The sequence below is a fragment of the Bidens hawaiensis genome, unplaced genomic scaffold (assembly GCF_021521415.1).
Source record: "Bidens hawaiensis isolate Kalapana, Puna unplaced genomic scaffold, B.hawaiensis_p1.1 tig00048148_1, whole genome shotgun sequence".
Classification (NCBI taxonomy): domain Eukaryota; kingdom Viridiplantae; phylum Streptophyta; class Magnoliopsida; order Asterales; family Asteraceae; genus Bidens; species Bidens hawaiensis.
The window spans coordinates 42,401-63,217 of record NW_027498614.1 but is presented as its reverse complement, the minus strand read 5'-3'; positions in this window follow the sequence as shown (position 1 = coordinate 63,217).

Sequence of the window (20,817 nt, the reverse complement as noted above, 5' to 3'; positions counted from 1 at the left end):
GCAACGAAATTATTATCAACAACCTGAAGAAAGAGTTGGGGTCTAAGAAAGGAAAGTGGGCTGAGGAACTACCCTTTGTTCTTTGGGCAGACAGGACCACTTCAAAGAATGCTACTGGTCAGACTCCTTTCACATTGGTGTTTGGAGCTGAAGCAGTTATCCCGACAGAGATGGTTATCCCTACAGCTAGAGTCAGTCATCAAAATCCCGAAGATAACACTCAAAGTCTACTTGAAGATTTAGATGCAGTAGATGAACTCAGGGATTTAGCAAAGATCAGAATGGCCTCTTACCAGCAGAATATAGCAAAGTCCTACAACAAGAATATCAGGGTTCGTAGATTTCAAGAAGGGGATTTGGTTCTCCGAAAAGCCTTTCAGAATACTACAAATCCTGCAGATGGAAAGCTTGCACCAAAGTGGGAAGGTCATTACTTGATAGATTCAGAAGCAGGAAAGGGGGCATACAGATTGTCCACTTTGGATGGTGACTTACTACCAAGGGCTTGGAACGCTATCCACCTCAAAAAATATTTTATGTAAGATTTCTATCCCGAGGATAATTTAACAGTGTTGTTAAACAACTAAGGTACGTATTCTAATTTATATTTTTATTTTTTCAATATTATTATTCTTCTTCTATCCTGGTACTGACTTAAGCATCAGAGGGGTGTTAGCCCACCCCTTACTTAGAGTTGACTGTTTTGTAGCTTGAAGATATGTGGTATTCCCATATGGAACGGAGTTAATTTGGGTCTTGTCGCTAGTATTTTTAGGCCATGTCGCCAGTTTATCTCCAAGGTTTAAGGGGTTTTCACCTCTTCTCAAGGGCCATGTCGCCAGTTTATCTATAAGGTTTAAGGGATTTTCACCTATTCTCGGAGCCTTGTCGCCAATCGGCCTTTGTCGCCAGTTAAAGGTAATATTCAATACTTTCTAAGGTTTAAGGGGTTTTCGCCTGTAGCGCACGTTTATTCGGCCGTAGTTCGAGAGACGGGGCCAACACATGAAATATAGTGACTTGTTACCTCGTTATCCTCAGCTATTGGTTTGAATCTCAAGTTAATGGTAGACGTACCAATCTTAAGGTTTAAGGGGTTTTCACCTCTTCTCACGGGCCATGTCGCCATTTTACTCCTAAGGTTTAAGGGGTTTTCACCTCTTCTAAGGGCCTTGTCGCCGGTTTATTTAGGCCTTGTCGCCAGATTATTGAGGCCTTGTCACCAGAATTTATGACATTATTTTCAAGATAATGCTGATATTGCAATCTCATCCCCAGGATTAGAGGAGCATCCTAAGCAATGGTCTTATTGCAAAAATAAGGTGGTCTAGACATTATCCAGGTTAATTGATACACAATTCTGGTATGATTTCCTATTTGTGAATATTCTATTTTTCGTATTATTTACAAAATAAAGTTTATGACTTGGTATAGGTTTGTTGAATAAAATTTAAGCTATTATTAAAAGATTTTTTAGTTCTAACAAACTTAAATTTTTCTCTAAATGGAAAAAGGGGAAAGGATACCAATATAAGTCATAAAAAGTTATACTAATATTATCATGCAGGAAAAGATGATTCGGGTTTCACTCAAAACAGAGCCCATCCACCCGAACCATCTTATTGTTCTAGAGCAGGAAATAAAACACGGTTTAGGCTTCGTCCTGAACCAGGATCCCTCCACCCAAACCATTATCCTAAGAGTGCTACATTATCCTTATATAACCAAAATAAAAATTATTTAAAATCACCATCACAAACACGTTAACACAACCGAAACACCCGATTCAGACCTTGTCACCTTCACCTTGATCACCCTCCTTCTTCTCCGACTCCGTCACCTCACCAACCTTGTCTTCCTTCACCTCCTCGCTAACACCTGCCTCCTTGACCACTTCAGAAGTGCCCGCCACATCATCTTCCTCAATCTTCTCACCCCTCAGCATCTTCATCTTCTTCCTCCAAGCCGCAGAGTTCCAGGAATCCATCGCGTAGCCTTTCGCTAGAACTTCCTCTGACATCTTGATCATCGACTCCAGGATACTGGTGGCTGCACACTTTTTGGCCTCTTCGAGGAACTCGGTCTTCTCTAACTCAAATGAGGCTCTGAGATCCAAAATCTCTTTATCCTTCTTTTTGAGAAGCTTATCCTTGAGGTCCGCAGCATGCAGGAGATCGGCATCCTTAACCTCAGCCTTTTTTTGAGCCAACTCAGCATCTTGGGATCTCCGACGGTAACCTTCAGTTTTCTGTTATCCCCAAATTAACATAAGTTTTCTGCAGTTTACTATTTTCAGGATAAACGAAAGTACTTACTGTCCCAAGAAAGTTGGCAAGAGCTTGCAGCTTCTCCACAACATCAGTAGTGCTCATATCGGCAAAGGGTTCAGTCTCGGCTGAAGTAGTGGCTTTCCTCTTCTTCTGTGCAGCACTTTTTTGACGGGTCGTCGGAACTCTCACTATCGGAGAAGCGGTCTTGGAGTGTTCTTGCTTTACCACGGTCCTATCCTCAAGGTGGTCGTCCAGATCAACTAAGCTGAAAGAAGACTTTGGCTTCGGCATCCCTATACAACAATTTATCAAGTTATTCCCAAGAAAGTAAAATCTTAAGGATTTCATTAAAAACCGAAAGTACTTACCAGAAGACATGCTCTCAACAGACTTTGCAGCAGTTACACTTGTTTCTCCCGTTTCTTCTTCTAACCAGAACTCCCTATCCTCCGGCGGAATCTTGAACAACACTTTAAGCCTTCTATTTGTATCCTTCTTATACTTTACCAAATCCTCAAACACAACTGCCAACAAAGAAACCATATTAACACAAAACATTTGCATAAGAAATTCTATCCTAAAGATTTCCTACCCTTGTGAACCCATTAATAGGCAAGTTCATTCCATCGGGAATAGAGTCGCGACGAACGAAAAAGAATTTTTTCTTCCAGTCAGGGTCACTAATGGACACCTTGGGGACCATGTAAAGATGGCTGGATTTGGATTGAAGGCAGTAGCGGAAAGACCCGTGTGTATGGAGGTTATAGGCGGCAGCTATCTCAGGTATACCAATCGACAGCCCATGGGTTTTATTCAATCGATCTACGGTGGCCAAGACTCTCCACACCATCACAATGACTTGGGAGTAAGAGAATCCAGTGACGTCAAAGAATTCCTTGATAAGCGGGACAAACGGATATGAAAGGCCAATCAAAAAGGGGTAGTGAAAAAAGCAAATCCAGGTTTTGGAGGAAAAGTCAGCCTTGACTTTGGGATCATAGGGCCTAATAACAGCTTCAGCAGGTAGTAAACCCGAGTCTTCTAGAAATATAATATCTAGATCTCTAAAAAGACACTGGTCTTCATCGGTGGCCGGAATGTGAGCTTGATCGACAAAGTCTTCCTAGGTTATGAAGGAGAAAGGATTGGGCGCTCGAGGGGTTCTCTTCCTCATTATCGTTCAGATCGGAAGGAAAATTTGAAGAAATTAAAGAAGGCGAGAAAGAGGAACTAACCTGATTGTAAACCGATGGAGGAATTATTATTTTGAGATTGAGAAATGGTTTGATTGTAACCTGGAAGTACGGTTATAGGGTTTCCTCAATCCGCGTGCATGTCCTTTCAGTTGGCAGAAGATATTTTACTTTTCAAAATTTGAAATTTTTACAGCTGTCACGCGTTATCTGTAAAAATTGGGGGCAATTGTTCGGTATAGATTTTATATCCTCAGGTTGAGCTACGATTCAAGGATTTTGGGCTATCCCGTCAACGCTAATATTCCGAGGATGAGGTTTGACTAATTCAATTGTCCTATATTATTTTTCTTTGTTTTGAAGATAAAATCACGTGTTAAATATGCTGATATGAACGTGGACTTACAACGGCTAGTGCTTGAACTTCGTCAAATGGAACGTGGGCAAGCAACGAATTATTGAAGAAATAGTCTAGGGTTTTCGGATTGTTCAGGATAACAGTTGTAACTTTATTTTATATAAACGAGCTGATAATATCACTAGAACACACACTTTCACGACCTAGCTTACTAGCAATCACTATAACACATAGCTTACGATCACTTATCAGCTCCACCACTTGTAACCACCATTTTTATTATTAATAATAGCGACGGTGATAGTTTTCACTGTCCGGGGGTTTTTTGTGCCAGAGATTATTATAATCAAGTATCAATTCGACCAAAGAGTACATTACTAATCTCTGACCGAAACAATTAGACCGAAGATTACGTTGTTAATTTTTGACCGAGATAAGATTATCATAATTAAGGGTTTTTTTCCCTCGTAATCATATCTCTGTGTTCATTCATTTTACTATCAAGCACTCCACCTCACGCACTAATTTGATCAAAAGTTAGTTTGTTAATTTTTGACTGAAACATATATATATATATATATATATATATATATTGGGTTATTCTACAATAATCAGTTATCGTACATTAGGTACGCGAGCTTTATAAACATCGAGTTAGTTTTTACGCGGTGGCATAATCGTAAATAACCTAAATTAATTGTACGATCTAATTCATCAATTGATTCATCGGATGCCCATCCATATCAATACAATTCAATCGTCGATCCATATCAAACTAATCTACAGATTGACATCAAACTATATAGAGTTATCTAAACCTAAAAATGTTCGTTGCCTGCGAATAAACTTCAAACACAACCGGTCAATTTTTTTACAATTAGACAAACGATTGTTGTTTGTTCTTCAATTTTTCGCCTAATCATACAAATTTGAGCCTTCAATTTTACAGTTGCAACTTATTTTGGATGTTAAACAAAACTGAAGCCACTGTACATTTAAATGTTCTGACAAAAAACGAACACCTTTAAACGTTCAAGTTTAGAAGTTCTGTACCAAAACTTTAGAAGTTCTAATAAAAAGGTTTAGAAGTTCTAACAAAAACATCAATTGATTATGGAATTGCAGAAATAAAGCACTTTAAACGTTCTAATACGTTCAAAGAAGTTCTAACAAAAAAAAAGAACATCTTTAAACGTTATGAAACAAAACTGAACATCTTTAAACGTTCTAACATGTTCTGACCAAAAAAGAAAATCTTTAAACGTTCTAAGAAGTTCTGACAAAAAAAAAACATCTTAAATGTTTCAGCCTTAAACATTTAAACGTTCAGGCTTAAAATGTTCAGTTAAAACCCATCACTCAAAACTCAAAATTGATCAACTGAAACTTCAAATTGATGATTAATTGGACCAATTTCAAAGTCTAATTGATCAATTAGTTCAACAACTTCAATTTCAATTGGCCAATTTTATCAATTGACATGTGAACAAGTCGACGGAGGAAGATGGTGTACGGTGGTCGGAATCGCTGGATGGTGGACGGTGGACAGAATCATTGGATGGTGACGGATTGTTGAACGGTCATGGTGAAGGTGGACTGAATTTATGGGAGCAGTGGATCAGATTTGATGAAAATTACAGTATTGCCACCGCGTGTTATTTGAAATCGACGGGAATACGAGTCGCGTACGTAATGTACGATTAGAAATTATTGTATTGGATCCTTTATATATATATATATATATATATAAATCAAATAGCTTGTTAGGACACACGAGCATTCTTATTATCAACTCGACTGTTGTATTTAAATCCTCATCGCCGACCCTTGTATTAGACCATTCTTTGTTGGCGTCAAAGAGGAGGGCAAAGGGGCGGTAACCCCTTGGATCACTGCCGAGGGGCGGTTTCAGATGGGCGGAAAGGGTTACGGCAGTGTGGCTAGGCCGGGCGACATAAGTGATTTGTGGTGGAGTCCTTTTCAACTTTTCACACTCTCTCATACGCGCGTGCATACACACACACACATATATATAATGAGGTAATAAAAAGTCTTTATACACAACGAGACGTTATCAAGAGGGACCTCGAAGTCCCGTTTTCTATGTGGCGATAACGTAGAAGGGCGAAGAAGCCCATAAACAAAAAGCCGTCTAAGAATCTAAAATAATACGAACCCAAACTCTATTAATTATAAATATACAAATCCATAAGTTATGGACTGTTTTAAATTTTATGAATATTATTACCAAGTTTTATTTTGCCTCATTTTGCATCATGACAAGATAATGAGGAAGAGAACCCCTCGAGCGCCCAATTCTTTCTCCTTCGCAACCTCGGATGATTTTGTTGACCAGACTCTCATTCCGGCCACCAATGAAGACCAGTGTCTTTTTAGAGATCTAGATATTATATTTCTAAAAGACTCGGGCTTACTACCTTCTGAAGCTATTATTAAGCCGTATGACCCTAAAGTAAAGGCTGACTTTTCTTCCAAAACCTGGGTTTGCTTCTTTTATTATCCCTTTTCAATTGGCCTTTCATATCCGTTTTCTCCGCTTATCAAAGAGTTCTTTGATGTTATCAGGTTCTCTTACTCCCAAGTCATGCCAATGGTGTGGAGAGTCTTGGCTACTGTAGATCGATTGAATAAAACCCATGGGTTGTCGATAGGCGTACCTGAGATAGCCGCGACCTATAACCTCCGTACCCACGGATCTTTCCGCTACTGTCTTCAGTCCAAACCCAACCGTCTTTATATGGTTCCCAAGGTGTCCGGTAGTGACCCTGATTGGAAGAAAAATTCTTCTTCGTGCGTCGCGACTGTATTCCCGACGGAATGAGCTTGCCTATTAAATGGGTTCACAAGGGTAGGAAATTCTTAGGATAAGACTTCTTTTTGCAAATAATTTGTGTTAATACGATTTTTTTGGTAGTTGTGTTTGAAGATTTGATAAAGTATAGGAAGGATACGAATAGAAGGCTTAAAGCGTCGTTTAAGGTTCCGCCGGAGGATAGAGAGTTCTGGGTAGAAGAAGAAACAGGGGAAACAAGTGTGACCGTTGCGAAGTCTGTTGAGAGTATGTCTTCTGGTAAGTTTTTTTGGGTTTTTTATGAAATTCTTAGGATTTCAGTTTCTTGGAAATAACTTGATAAATTGTTGTATAGGGATGCCGAAGTCTTCTTTCAGCTTAGTCGACCTGGACGACCTTATCGAGGATAGGATCGTGGTTAAACAAGAACACTCCAAGACCCTCTCCCCGGTAGTGAGAGTTCCGATGACTCGCTACAAAAGCGCTGCACAGAAGAAGAGGAAAGCCACTACTTCAGCTGAGACCGAGCCTTTTGCCGATATGAGCACTACTGATGCTGTGGAGAAGCTACAAGCTCTCGCCAACTTTCTTGGAACAGTAAGTACTTTTGTTTATCCTGAAAATAGTAAACTGCAGAAAAACTTATGTTAATTTGGGGATAACAGAAAACTGAAGGTTACCGTCAGAGATCCCAAGATGCTGAATCGGCTCAGAGAGAGGCTGAGGTCAAGGTTGCCAATCTTCTACATGCTGTTGACATAAAGGATAAGCTACTCAAAAGGAAGGATAAAGAGATTGTGGTTCTCAGAGCCTCATTTGAGTTGGAGAAGACTAAATTCCTTGAAGAAGCCAAGAAGTATGCAGCCACCAGTATCCTGGAGTCGATGCTCAAGATGTTGAAGGAAGTGCAAGCGAAGGGCTATACGATGGACTCCTGGAACTCCACGGCTTTGAAGAAGAAGCTGAAGATTCTAAAGGGGGAGAAGTTTGAAGAAGATGATGTGGCAGGTACTTCTGAAGGGATCAAGGATGCTGGTGCTAGTGAAGAGGTTAAGGAAACCAAGGCTGGTGAGGTGACGGAGTCGGAGAACAAGGAGGGTGACCATGGTGAAGGTGACAAGGCTTGAACCGGGTGTTCAGGTTGTGTTAATGTGTTCGTGATGGTGGTTTTGAACAATTTTCATTTTGGTTCTGTAAGGATAATGTAGCACTCTTAGGATAATGGTTTGGGTGGAGGGATCCTGGTTCAGGACGAAGCCCAAACCATCTTTTATTTCCTGCTTTAGAACAATATGATGGTTCTGGTGGATGGGCTCCATTTTTAGTGAAACCCGAATCATCTTTTCCTGCATGATAATATTAGTATAACTTTTTATGACTTATATTGGTATCGTTTCTTTTTTTCCGTTTAGAGAAAAATTTAATTTTGTTAGAAATGAAAATTTTCTTAGTAATAGCTTAAGTTTTATTCAACAAACCAATACCAAGTCATAAACTTTATCTTACAAATAATACGAAAGATAGAATATTCACAAATAGGTAATCTTACCAGAATCGTATATCAATTAACCTGGATAATGTCTAGACCATCTTATTTTTGCAATAAAACCATTGCCTAGGATGCTCCTCTAATCCTGGGGATATAGCGATTAAATTGCAATATCAACATTATCCTGAAAATAATTTTATAAATTCTGGCGACAAGGCCTCAACAATCTGGCGACAAGGCCTAAAGAAACTGGCGACAAGGCCCTTAGAAGAGGTGAAAACCCCTTAAACCTTAGGAATAAACTGGCGACAAGGCCCTTAAGAAGATGTGAAAACCCCTTAAACCTTAGGAATAAACTGGCGACAAGGCCCTTGAGAAGAGGGGAAAACCCCTTAAACCTTAGGAAATGGTACGTCTACCATAAACTTGAGATTCAAACCAATAGCTGAGGATAACAAGGTAACAAGTCACTATATTTCATGTGCTAGCCCCGTCTCTCAAACTACGGCTGAATAAGCGTGCGCTACAGGCGATCTTAAGAAGAGGTGAAAACCCCTTAAACCTTAGAAGGCATTAAAAAATACCTTAACTGGCGACTAAGGCCAAAGAAACTGGTGACAAGGCCCAAGAAGACTAGAGACAAGGCCCAAGAAGACTGGCGACAAGGCCCACATATACTGGCGACAAGGCCCAAATATACTTTATCCCGTGTGGGGATACCACATGTCTTTAGGCTACAAAACAGTCAACTCTAAGTGAGGGGTGGGTGTTAGCCTTGCCAACACCCCTCCGATGCTTAAGTCAGTACCATGATAAAAGAATAATAATATTGAAAAATGAATAAAAATGTAAATTCGAATAAATACCTTATTTGTTTAACATTACTGTTACATACCTCAGGATAGCAATTATCTTCGGGAAAGAAGCCTTACATAAAATATTTTTGAGGTGGATAGCGTTCCAAGCCCTGGCAGTGAGTCACCATCCAAAGTAGACAATCTGTATGACCCCATTCATGCTTTCGAATCTATCAAGTAAGGACCTTCCCACTTTGGTGCAAGCTTTCCATATGCAGGATTTGTAGTATTCTGTAAGGCTTTTCGGAGAACCAAATCCCCTTCCTGAAATCTATGAACCCTGATATTCTTGTTGTAGGACTTTACTATCTTCTGTTGATAAGAGGCCATTCTAATATTCGCTAAATCCCTGAGTTCTTCTACTTCATCTAAATCTTCAAGTAGAGTTTGAGTGTTATTTTCGGGATTTTGATGACTGACTCTAGCTGTAGGGATAACCATCTCTGTTGGGATAACTACTTCAGCTCCAAACACCAATGAGAAAGGAGTCTGACCAGTAACATTCTTTGAAGTGGTCCTGTCTGCCCAAAGAACAAAGAGTAGTTCCTCGGCCCACTTTCCTTTCTTAGACCCCAACTTTTTCTTCAGGTTGTTGATAATAATTTTGTTGCTTGACTCGGCCTGTCCGTTAGCCTGAGGATGGACAGGTGTTGAAGTGATCATTTTGATTCCCCAACTGGCACAGAAGTTAGTTGTTCTCTTGCCGATGAACTGCGAGCCATTGTCACACACTATTTCTGCCGGGATTCCAAATCTTGTCAGGATATTGCGCTTGATGAATGAGATAACTTCCTTCTCTCTAACTTGAACAAAAGATTCAGCCTCGATCCACTTCGAGAAATTGTCTGTCATTGCCAGCATAAAGACTTTTCCTCCCGGAGCTCTTGGTAGCTTTCCCACGATATCCATACCCCACTTCATGAACCGCCAAGGGGATATAATATGATACAATGGTTCAGCCGGCTGGTGTAGAATGCTATGAATTATAATATGATACAATAATTTATAGCATCTCTCTTCATCGTTGGCCAGAAGTATCCTGTTCTCAGGATTTTGGAGAATAGTGCTCTGCCCCCAGTATGATTCCCACAGTCTCCTTCATGGATATCCTGAAGAACTTCTTGATCTTCTGCCTTCTCCAAGCACCTAAGATATGGTCCTGCAAGAGATTTTCTGTATAATATATCATTCATTATAGTATATGGTATTACCTTTGAGCGAAAAGCTCTTGGGTTTTCATCCTTGGGTATAACTCCATCCTGAATATATTTCCTGATCGGAATAATCCAAGAATTTGCATTATCCTCAGGATCCTTGGCTCTCATGTCATCATCTTCTGATATTTCATTGACACCTTGCTCTTCTATTGCTGGGCTCAGGATGTGTATGATGGGGATTTTAACATCTTCCAGCATCTTGAAGGATGAAGCTATGTATGTTAGGGCATCTGCTTCAACATTTTCTTCTCTAGGTACCTGTGAAATATCAAACATTTCGAAATACTTTGCTAGTTTTTTTACTAGCTCTAAGTATTTCATTTGTTTTTCTCCTATAACAGTATATGAACCATTAAAGTGATTAGTTAATAATAATGAATCAACATGTACTTGGATAAACCTGAATTTCATGTTGATTGCTAGTTGTAATCCTGCTATCAAAGCTTCATATTCTGCCTCATTGTTTGTGGCTTGGAATCCGCAGGATATGGATTGGGGTATAATGTCCCCCTGTGGCGATTTCAACAGGATCCCGTGACCAGTTCCTCTAACATTTGAAGCATCATCAGTGTATAGAGTCCACTTATCTTTGGTTTCTTCAAGTTGTTGGACTTCCAAGTCTGCTTCTTCCTTAAGTTCACTGGTGAAATCAGCCACAAAGTCTGCTAATGCCTGGGATTTGATGGCAGTCCTAGGTTCATATGCTATATCATATGCACTCAGCTTTACAACCCATTTTGCCATCCTAACTGACATTTCTAGTTTTCTCAAAACAGACTTAATAGGGTAATTAGTTTTAACAAGAATAAGAGGAGTTTCAAAATAATGTCTAAATTTAGTAGATGCCATAATAAGTGCTAAAATTAATTTCTCAAGATAAGAATACATGGTTTCAGCATCCAATAAACTCTTACTTACATAATAGATGGGATGCTGTTGACTTTCGAGATCCTTAGCTAAAACTGCACTCACATCATTATTGGTACAGCTAGATATAGAGATAGAGGTTCACCTTCTTCGGTTTTTACCAGTAGAGGAGCAGAAGTGAGATAAGCTTTTAAGGACATTAAAGCTTTTTCATGCTTACTGGTCCACTCGAATCTTTTGTTTTTCCTCAGGATATCATAAAATTCTTTGCACTTTTCTGAGGATTCGGATATGAATCTGTTGAGTGCCGCTATCTTGCCGGTTAGTGTTTGAACATCTTTGACTGATGCTGAAGATTTCAGATTCAGGATAACTTGTATCTGCTCTGGACTCGCCTCTATTCCCCTTTTGGTGACCATATATCCCAAGAATTTGCCAGCTTTTACTCCGAAAAGGCACTTTGCAGGATTCAGCTTCATCTTATATTTGTCGAGGATATCAAATGCAGTCTTGAGATCCTGGAGGTGATCCTCAGCTTTCTTGGACTTCACCACCATATCATCAATATAGACCTCCATTGTGTCCTCCAGTTGCTCTTTGAACATCATGTTAACTAACCTCTGATAGGTTGCACCTGCATTTCTAAGTCCAAAGGGCATAGCAATATAACAATAAATACCTGTGGAAGTCATGAAGGCTGTGTCTTCTTGATCTGAGAGCTCCATTTGTATTTGCTGAAATCCTGATGATGCATCCATAAATGTTAGCATCTCGTGGCCGGCTGTAGCATCTACCATTGAATCGATGTGTGGCAGAGGGAATGGATCTTTAGGACAAGCCTTATTCAAGTCTGTGAAATCTACACAAACTCTCCATTTTCCATTCTTTTTCTACACAACTACTACATTTTCTAACCATCGGGGATATTGGACTTCCCTAATTATATTTGCCTTCAAAAGTCTTTCAACTTCTTCCTGGATAATTGTGTTTCTCTCACGTGCAAACTTTATTCTCTTTTGATGGATTGGCTTGAAAGAATTATCAATTCCAAGTTTATGTGTTATGATATCTTTGGAAATACCTGTCATATCTTCATGTTTCCATGCAAATGTTGTCAGTCTCGACTTGAGGAAATCGAGCAATTTTGACTCAATATCCTCAGGAATGCTCGTTCCCATCAGCACTTTGACTTCAGGATCCTCGGGATAAGGAAGTACTTCTTTAATTTCTTGTTCCCTGGCCTCAATTACGTCTCGTGCTGGCTTTTGTAATTGCTATGCCTGCTGGGATTTGGCAGTACACTTCATAGAAGAGGTGTAGCAATTCTTTGCATCTTGTTGATCACTGATGATTTTGATAACTCCCCATGGACTTGGGAGTTTCACACATTTGTGGTAAGTGGAGGGGACTACTTCCATGTCGTCTATCCAGGGCCTGCCTAATATAATATTGCAACAAGACAAACAGTCAATAACACAAATTTTTTGCATTTTATTTACCCCTTCGACATATACTGGGAGCTTAAATCCCCAATAGTAATTTTAGTTTCTCCACTGAATCCAACCAGTACTGAGGATCTGGGGATAATCTCATCCTCAGGAATGTTCATCTTTCTCAGCACATCTAGTTGAATAATGTTGACAGAGCTTCCACCATCTTTGAGGATCCTGCGCACATAATGGTTAGCCATATATAATGTTATTACCAAACTATCATGGTGAGGATCCTGAATATGGACTCTATCGCTTTCATCAAAGGTTATGGTCTTTGCTTGAGTGAGGATGGATGTCTTTGTCGGTTTGTCAACCACTTCTAGCTTTCTTTGGTCAGCATTTCTTTTTGCGGCAGAGTAAGAGGTTCCACAGATGTCGGATCCTCTGAATATGAACATAATTGTTTTTGCATCCATTGGTGGGGGAGTCGGCTTCTCAGGAACTTTTTCAGGATTCTGCTATCTTCCCTTTTTCCTACCAAGTAGCTCTTTCAAGTGGCCCTTGCTGAGAAGATAGCTGATCTCCCTTCTGAGTGCAATGCAATCATCGGTCAAGTGCCCAAAGTCTTCGTGGAAGGCACACCATTTTGATTTGTCTTTGTAGGCTCCTTGTTTTTCCATCTTCTTTGGCCACCTGGCTTTTTCTCCTAAATCCTGCATAGCACACATTAATCCACCAATATCAACAGAAAAACAATATTCAGAAACTTTAGGATATTCTTCATCATCCTCATCATCTACTTCATTGAACCTAGGGTTATCAGGCTTGTAGTAAGGCTTTGACCGATATGATTTTCCTGGGGATTCGGCCTTCCTGTTCTTCTGATCGTACTTCGGGATACCGATCTTATAGTTTTTCTTATCATCTTCCAGCCTGATAAACCTCAGAGCTCTGCTTCTTACTTCATCTAATGACCTGCATGGAGTCATAACAAGATCATCATAGAAAGAGGAGCCTTTTCTAACCCCAGCTTAAGAGCTTCCACTGCTGAAGCCGGGTTTAGATTTGGAATTTCCAACGACTCCTTGCTAAACCTGGTAATAAAATCTCTCAAGGATTCCCTAGGATTTTGGATAACCCTGTAAAGATCACCTGTCATTTTCTCAAATGTTTTACTGTAAGAAAACTGGTTATTAAACAAGTTAATAAATAAGAAAAAGAAGTGATAGTATTAGGAGGAATACTCAGTAGCCATTTCATGGCTGCTCCGGTCAAGGTAGACCCAAATCCCTTGCAAAGACATGCTTTCTTGATTTCCATAGGGATTGGGTTGATCTCCATACGCTCTCTATACTGTGCGACGTGTTCCTTGGGATCCGTTGAACCATCGTACAGTTTCATATTTGGGGTTTGAAACCGTTTTGGGATCTGCACGTCACCAATTGATGGCACAAATCGGGATACTCTGTGACTATCAGTGGGAACTTCAGCTATGGGACGGATTACACCAGGAAAATTTGATATCATGTCCTTAAGCTTCTGTTATTCTCGGGCTAAACTTGAACTTATGCCTGCATCCTGCAAAAATCCTTGATTAGCATTAAAAGGAATTGTATTGAAAGTGTTACCCTGATTGATATTCTAAGGAACAGTTTGGGTGTTGTAGCTGGTATTCCTAAACATAGTATTTCCTGGAGTGACAAAAGGAGTGGCAGAAGTTTTAGCCTGCATCGGGATGAAGTCTCCCTGGTGCATCTCAGAGGACCCTGCAAATTGCTGAGTCTGAGCAAATGACTGCTGAGGATTGAAGGATCCTGATGGAGGCACTCCTGAGAATCCTGCCTGTTGCGGAAATCTTGAGGATACCACCTGCTGATAAGGACCTGAGGATCCTCCCTGCTGCGACAATCCTGAGGATAACGCCTGCTGATAAGGACCTAAGGATCCTCCCTGCTGCGACAATCCTGAGGAGCCTGCATGTTGAAACGGCCCAGCAAAGGATGCAAGCAAGTATCCTTGGGATCCAGACGAGTACAGTCCTGCAGACCCTGAGTGCTGGAAGAGCGAGAATCCAGGGTTGTAGGCCGTGGTTGACTCTAGACGCACTAATCCTGAAGATCCTGAAGGAGTGAAATCCAGAGATCTCGGGATTAGTGGTGTAAATTCTTCCACCGGCTGTTTGGCCTTCCTGAAGTCTTCCAGTTCTTTCACAAGCATCTGGTTGGTCTTGTTCTGGCGATCCATCTGCTCCTGTAACCGTCTATACATAGATAGAAGGTCATTATTGGACACCATAATGGGATCCTGGGGAGATGGTCTTGCTCCTGGGAACACGGGAGTAGCAGCTTTCTTCTGAGTGTTTTCCGGTTTCTTCGGAATAATAGCAGCAGAAGGAGGAGGAGGCATGGAAGGCTTCACGGAGGAATCTGAGGCTGCGGCAGAGGAAGAAACAATCTTTGGTTGGGAAGACATGTTGTGGATATTGAAAGTAAGGCTTGATTTGAGAGTTGATAATGATCAAAGCACCGATTGCCCCACGGTGGGCGCCAAATTGTTTCGGTCAAAAATTAGCAAAGCAAATTTTGATCAAATTAGTGTGTGAGGTGGAGTGCTTGATGATAAAGAGATTGAACACAGCGATGTGATTACGAGGGAAAAAACCCTTGATTATGATAATCTTGTCTCGGTCAAAAATTAACAACGTAATCTTTGGTCGAATTGCTTCGGTCAAAGATTAACAACGTAATATTTGGTCGAATTGGTACATGATTATGATAATCTCCGGCACAAAAAACCCTCGTACTGTGAAAACTATCACCGTCACTTTTATTAATAACAAAATGGTGGTTACAAGTAGTGGAGCTGATAAGTGATCGTAAACTATGTGTTACAGTGTATGCTAGTAGCTAGGTAAGTGAAGGTGTGTGTTCTAATGATATTATCAGCTCGTTTATATAAGAAAAAAGTTACAACTGTTATCCCGAATAATCCGGAAACCCTAGACTATTGCCTCCATAATCCGTTGCTTGCCCACGTTCCAATTGACAAAGTCCAAGCATTAGTCGTTGTAAGTCCACGTTCGAATTAGCATATTTAGCACGTGATCTTATCTGCAAAACAAATATAAGTAATATAGGACAATTGAATTAGTCAAATATCATCCTCGGAATATTAGCATTGACAGGATAGCTCAGAATCCTTGAATCGTAGCTCATCCTGAGGATAAAAAATCTACACCCAATAATGAGGATCCTGGATGTTTAGTTTGTCTACCTCATCGAAGAAGATCCTTTTGTCTGTCGTCAAAGTGGTGGATACTATTGGTCGGTCTCCGTTATCCAACTTGATCTCTTTGGCGAGCCTTTTTGCTGCGGAGAAGGAAGTTCCACATATGTCGGATCCTCCATAGATGAAATTGACCATTCGCACATCCAGTTCATCCTGGTGAGGATCCTGGATACTCGAATCAAAGAAGATTCTCTCATCAGTTATTCGAGTAGTGGTGATGAGTGGTCTTCTTTCATCGTCTAGCTTGAACTCTTCTGCGGGTTGTTCTTCTATAGAACACAAATCTTGAAACATTTCGTAGTCTCTGGAGACAAAGTTGATCACATGAGCGTCTGGTGGTGGTGGTGTTGATTTTTGTGGAAAATCTTCAGGATCCTGGATCTTGGATTTTTTCCTTCCCAAGAGTTCTTTAAAGTGACCCTTGTTCAGGAGGTATCCAATTTCCCTCCTTAAGCCGATGCATTCGTCCGTCATGTGACAAAAATCTCCGTGGAAGGCACACCACTTGGACTTGTCTTTGAAGGTGGTCGTCTTCTCATTCTTGCGGGGCCACCTTGCTTTCTCCCCTAGATCCTTCATAGCACAAATTAAGCCATGGGTATCTACGGAGAAACAATACTCGGAGATGCAGGGATAGTCTTCATCATCATCTCCTTCTTCGACTGCTCATACGTTTTGATTGTTGAACTTGGTGTACGGCTTTGAGTTGTTGTTCCTGTATGAGGATCCTTTATTCTTATCAGAGGATTCTTGTTTTGTTTGAGACCCCAGACGATCCTAGATCCTCTTGTCGTCTTCCAATCGTATGAACCGGAGTGCCCTGTTTCTTACTTCATCTAGAGACCTGCAAGGAGTCATCACAAGATCATCATAAAAGGGGGAGCCCCTCTGAAGTCCCATCTTGAATGCTTCAACAGCAGTAGCCATGTCAAGATTAGGGATTTCTAGAGCTTCCCTGCCGAACCTCGTAAAAAAATCCCTAAGGGATTCATCACTAGGTTGGATAACTCGGTATAAATCACTAGTTAACTTCTCAAATTTCTTACTGCAGGAAAATTGGCTGTTGAACAAGTTAACTAAATGTGAAAAAGAAGTAACTGAAAAGGGAGGAAGACTTAGCAGCCATTTTAAGGCGGATCCTGTAAGTGTGGATCCGAAGCCTTTGCACAAGCAAGCTTCCTTGAGTCTCTCCGGGATAGGGTTGATCTCCATACGCTCCCTATATTGTGCAACGTGCTCTTCAGGATCGGTGGTTCCATCATAAGTCTTCATGTTGGGGGTCTGGAACCCCTTCGGGATTTCAGCATCACAAATAGGTGGAGTAAATCTGGATAACTTGTGACTTCCCTCAAGTATCTCGGGGATTGGTCGTATCACCCCGGGAACACTGGATATCATATCCTTGAGCTTCTGTAGCTCCTTGGCCATAGCTTGGTTAATACCTGCATCCTGCACGGGACCACGGTTAGCGTTAAAGGATATAGGATCATATGGGTTACCTCTTTGCTGGGTGAAGGTAGGCATCCCGGACGAGTAGCTGGGATAAGAGGAGTCTGCAATAGGATTTGGTCCTCCAGAAGCTATGGTTTGCATGGGGATTATATCTCCTTCATGAACTTCGGAGGATCGCTGATTCTGAATTTCTGAGGATCCTTGATTCTGAAAGAGGGATCCTTGGGGTTGGGAATTATAGGATCCCTGGTGATACCACCCAGAGGATCCTGGTTGAAGGATGGATGATCCTTGTGGGAAAGCTGAGGATCCTTGAGCTAGTTGACCCATAGACCCTGGTTGAAGGATAGATGATCCTTGCTGGAGGTATGAGGATCCTTGAGTTGATTGACCCATGGATCCTTGTTGAAGGATAGATGATCCTGGCTGAAACAATGAGGATCCTTGAGTCTGTTGACCCATGGATCCTTGGTGAAGGATAGATGATCCTTGATTAAACTAAACCATGGATCCTAAAGTGGTGAAATCCAGCATCCTGGGTATCAGGGGAGTGTGATCCTCCGCTGGCCTCTTAGTCTTCTTGAGATCTTCTATCTCACGAAGGATCTTCTGGTTGGTCTTGTTCTGCTGCTCCATGTATGCTTTAACCTGCGAAAACATAGAAACATCATTGTTAGTACTAACCACCGGGGTGGCAGCAGTGGTTCTCGAGCTCTGGAAGACTGGCAGCTGTGTCTTGCTTCCAGCAGCAGGCCGAGGTGCTCCCGTGATTGGCGGAGGCATCGGCGGCAACGTCCTTGATGAGAGAGGAACCGTAGATGGCATGGTCGATGAAGCAGAGGTTGATTGAGAGGCCATTGACAGTAATATGGGTATGAAAAGGTTGAAAAAGATAGGAATAATATGGATTATAGCACCAATTGCCCCACGGTGGGCGCCAAATTGTTTTGGATAAAAATAAACTAAGGATAGTGTATCCAAATTAGTAAAAGTGAGGTATAGTGCTAACATGATAACAGTGAATGTATATATGAAATCTTGATGAACACAGCGATGTGATTTTGAGGGGAAAAACCCTTGATTATGATAATCTTACTTCGGTCAAAAATTAACAACGTAATCTTTGGTCGAATTGCTTCGGTCAAAGATTAACAACGTAATCTTTGGTCGGATTGGTACGTGATTATTATAATCTCCGGCACAAAAAACCCCCGGACGGTGAAAACTATCACCGTCAACTTTATTTATGACAAAAAGGGTTACAAGAGTTGGAGTTGTGGATCAACGAATGCTATATGTGATTACAGATGACTTATCAGCTAGAATACATGTGAATGTGTATGTCTAATGTTGATCACAACTCAATATATAAAGAAAAAGAACAAGTAACTAACTAACAACTATATCCTATAAATCCGCTAGTCTTCCACTCTTCATCATCGTGCTTTTTGACCACGTGCTAATAGCCGTTTATTAACGAATTAAGTGGTGGACTAGGTCTAGGAGCCGTTGTTGTTATCTAAACGTCGGTCTTCATATGAAACTCATCCATTAATAGTTATGTTGACTAAGGATCCCGGATCCAGACTTCAGCTAAAGAACTCTCTAGGAGGATAATTGATCCAAGTACGTCTTCAAGAATAACATATCTCATTCTTAGTACTCAGTAATTGGTCCTATCATTCTGCTACTTCTTCCACTGGCTTAGTCTGCAGTCTCAACCATGTGTCGCAGGTGTCTTGTAGTGAAATATACAGCAAACTGGATCTTAAAGTTGTTATACCTGTCTAACACATCACCATACTAAACGCAATCATTAGTAAACAAATAATACCGAGGATCGTTGATCCTTCATAACCTGATACATATCTCGAGGATAATCTATCCATAAGATAGTTAAGGATTAAGGATCCTCAGCATAAAATTCATGCCCTAACAGTGTTGATGGATATTGATATGTTGAGTTTAAAGAAATTGGTTTTAAATAAAAAGAAACTAATGTATGAATAAATTGTATTTGTGTAAGATAAAATTTTCGTATGTAGGTAGTATGTTTTTCGTGTGTGGGATATATGTTTTCGTGTGCATGTGTATTTTATTGATGATGAATTTTGTGTGTAGGTTATATGTTTTTCGTGTGTAGGTTATATGTTGTCTTATTCTTAGAACAAGTGTAGATTATACGTTTTTGTGTAGGTTGTATGTTTTTTGTTGATATCTAATGCAAACACATGTAAAATAGTTTTTTGGTACTATTCATTATAATGTAAGTATGTGTTGATGGATATTAATATATTGAGTTGGAAGAAATTAGTGTTGGATAGAAAGAAATTTTAATGTATGAATAAATTATATTTGTGTATGATAAAAATTCAAGACACAAAAAATAAGTTATAAAAATAAATGAGTTTTTAATATTTTTCAATTATAAGAATTTAATTAGTTATATTAATTAAGCAGATAAGTATTATGGTTTATTTGTTATAATAATTGAAGAAAGAGAATGATTAATACTTTTTGTTATTTAGATTTAAGCATTTAGAACTTAATACAAAACTAGTGGCATGTATTCATTTCTCGCATTTCTTACAATAATGTTATTTCTCTCTTAAACTATTCCATATATATATATATATAATTTTCGCTCCCAAAAACTACGAACCTTGGCCGGTTGTCCGGCTCGCACTACCAAGGGCCGCCCTACTAAACACGAGTTTGTTGAAGTAAACATGACATTTTTTACCAAACATTGTTTTTTTTTTCCTAACACTATAGTGTACACGTGTTTAATAACACAAGCTAGACGACATGACACTCTTTAAATAATTAAATATAAAAAGTCGAATGGCGCGAATGGGAAGACACGTTAAATATGATTACCCATGAATCCCTAGAAAATAACAAACACAAGCATCACTACGAAGAAAAAGTTATAAAAAATTATCATCAACGTTTAATTACTCAAAGAACTATAAAGTAAATTGTTATCATAATAAACGAGTCTTAAATGCGTATTGTCGATTTAATTTTTTAATCGTCTATATTGACTACTAGTTCGAACAGTTTTTGTAAAGAGTAACTCTAGTTTTAAATTATTGAACTTTTGACTTTCTTTTTGCATTTTAAAATTGTGAAATCAACACTAAATTGTGCAAGAATGCATTGTAAATGCAAAAAGAATGATATCATAGGAACTAATTGTTGATAACTATTATGCAGGGTTACATTCTTTTTTCTAGTGAAGATTCTTAACATTTGATTAATCTTGGTCTAAATTTATTGGATACGTTTCGTGGACCTTATATAATATTTTTGAGACGTAACATTACAATGTTATACATATGCAACTGGCTCATTCGATATTTTTAGTAGGCACGTATGTAATATTTTTTGTCAAGACGGATGTAAGATGGTAGGTGTAGCCGGCGTTCAAGGCCAGCCCATAGGGGTGGCGGAGTGATCGACGGCCATAGGCCCGACACCCCGTTAGGCCCGAAATTTTTAGAAAAAAATTATATTTATTTTTATTAAAAACAATATGTATATTTAATATTTAAACTTAATTACATAACCACCAGTTT